The following is a 2,621-nucleotide window of genomic DNA, read 5'->3' as shown; positions in this document are numbered from 1 at the left end:
GGTTTTGGTATCAGAGTTATACTAGCTTCATAGAAGGAGTTCAGGAGTTTGCTGTCTTTTTTTTTTTTCTGGAAGAGTTTGTGTCGGATTGGTGTTAGTTCTTCCCTATATGCTTGGTAGAATTCTCCAGTAAAGCCATCTGGTCCAGGAGATTTTTTTGTTGGTAATCCCTTGATAATCTTGTCTACTTTTTCTATTGCTATGGGTCTGTTGAGATTCTTGACGTCCATCGAGGATAGTCTAGGGAGGGATTGATTTTCCAAGAATTTGACCATGTCTTCCAAATTGTTGAATCATTGGAGTACAATCCTTCGTAGTACTGTGTAATTATCCTTTTTATTTCAATAGGGTCTGTTGCAATGTCCCCTCTTTCATTCCTTATTCTTGTTATTGAAATTTGTTCCCTCCTTTCTTTGGTTAGGTTTGCCAGCAGTCTGTCGATTCTGTTTATCCTTTCAAAGAACCAACTTTTAGCAGCATTATTTTTTTCCATAATTTTCTTATTTTCCCTCTCCTGAATCTCAGCCCTGATTTTTATTATTTGTTTTCTTTTGCTAATAGTAGGATTGTCCTGCTGACTTTGCTCTAGTTGTTGTAAATTTTGTGCCAGCATATCAATCATGAGTCTCTCTTCCTGTCTCAGGTGTGCATGTATTGCTATGAAACTTCCTCTGATAACTGTCTTTGCTGTGTCCCATAAGTTTTGGTATGTTGTGTGCTCATACTCGGTTTCTAGACATTTCCTCATTTCATCTCTGATCTGTGCCAGTACGCACGCCTTTTGCAGTAGAGAGTTATTCATCCTCCAATTGTTTGCTCTTGTTTTCTTCATCTTCCTTTTGTTGATTTCCAGCCTTATGGCACAGTGGTCAGAGAGAGAGGTCTGTATGATATCAATGTGCTTACATTTATGTAGATTTGCCTTATGCCCCAGCATGTGGTCTATCTTTGAATATGTGACATGTGAGCTTGAGAAGAATGTGATTTTTTTTGGTATTTGGATGAAAAGCTCTGTAAATATCTATCAGGTCAAATTGTCTAACTGTAGTGTTTAGATCTCTAGCCTCCTCGTTGAGTTTCTTTTCCTGTGCTCTATCTTTGTCAGAGAGTGGTGTATTGAAGTCACCCACTATAATTGTTGAGGCTGTGATTTCTTTTTTCATCTTTTGGAGTGTTTTGTTGACGTATTCAGCGGGTGTCTCATTCAGGGAATATATATTTACAATGCTTAGTGGTTCTTTGTCTACCATTCCCTTGAGCATTATATAGTGTCCCTCCTTATCTATTTTTATGGTTTGGATTTTGAGGTCAATTTTATCCGAGAATAGGATTGCAACCCCTGCTTTTTTTGAATTGCTGTTTGCTTGGCATGACTTTCTCCAGCCTTTGATTCTCAGCCCATTTTTGTTTGTAGCCTTGAGATGTGTTTCCTGTAGGCAGCAGATTGATGGGTTGTGTTTTCTAAGCCAGTCTCCTAGTCTCAATCTTTTAATGCCTGCGTTCAGGCCATTGATATCTCTATCTGCGGACTATGTGATGTCATCTTCTATCTTTTGTTTTGGGTGTATTCGTACTTTCCTTTCTCATTAGTGTGTTGTGTGTGTGTGTGTCTGTCATTCTTGACTTCTTTCCATCCTTAAGCCAATACTATCTTGGGGTCTGTTTTCTCTTTGTTGCCCTCTGGGTGAGGTTGTTCTATGTGACTGTCTCTTATTTATGCTTGGTGAGTGTTGTTCTTCTCCCATACTGGGTCAACAAGGTTCATTTGTAGGGCTGGGTTTCTTCTAACGTATTCTTCAAGTTTTTTCTTGTCTTGGAAGACTCTTACTTCTCCATCTATCTTGATCTATAATTTGGCTGGGTAGAGTATTTTTTTGCATTGTCTTCCTTCAATTTTTGGAATATGTTACTCCACTCTCTCCTCTTTTTCATAGTTTCTGTTAATAGGACTGAGCATATTCTTATTTGGGAACCTTTATATGTGATTGCTTGTATTTCCCTAGCTGCTCTCATGATTTTCTCCTTTTCCTCAAAGTTGGATAGTTTAACTATTATGCGCCTTCCCAAGAAGACTGAATCTTCTTGGGATTCAGTCTAGATGGTGTTCTTTCAGCCTCCTGAGTGGTTGCCTGGTTTTCATTCATTAAGCTGGGGAAGTCTTCCTCAAAGAATTCTCTCACTATTGTTGCAGTTGACTTCTTTGTTGTGTATTCTTCCAGTAAGCCAATAATTCTAATGTTGTTCCACTTCATAGCATCGGACATAGCTCTTAGTTTTCTTCAGCTTCTCTGATGATCTTATTAGATTTTTGTTCACCTTTGTTAAAGCTGTCCTCCAAGTCACCGATGCAGTTCTCTGCTTCCTCCAGTCAATTCTTGAGGTCTGTGTTTCTGCTACTGGTTTTTGTTGTCTCCTCCCTAAGCTCCTGTATTTCCCTTTGGTGTATGGCCTTTATCTCCTCTATCATTTCATCCTTTCTGTATTGTTTCTGTCATATCCTGTATGACTCCAAGCAGCATTCTGAAAATGTCTTTCTGTGGCAGCTCAATGTCTGCTTCTTCTGTGCATGTCGTTATGTTCAGCATATCTTCTGCGATTGCCTTTTGTTTCTCCCGTTTTTT

Source organism: Echinops telfairi, unplaced genomic scaffold (genome assembly GCF_000313985.2).
Source record: "Echinops telfairi isolate 266 unplaced genomic scaffold, ASM31398v2 ScPeMD7_3533;HRSCAF=4204_0, whole genome shotgun sequence".
NCBI lineage: Eukaryota > Metazoa > Chordata > Mammalia > Afrosoricida > Tenrecidae > Echinops > Echinops telfairi.
Note: the sequence above shows the minus strand (reverse complement) of the source record.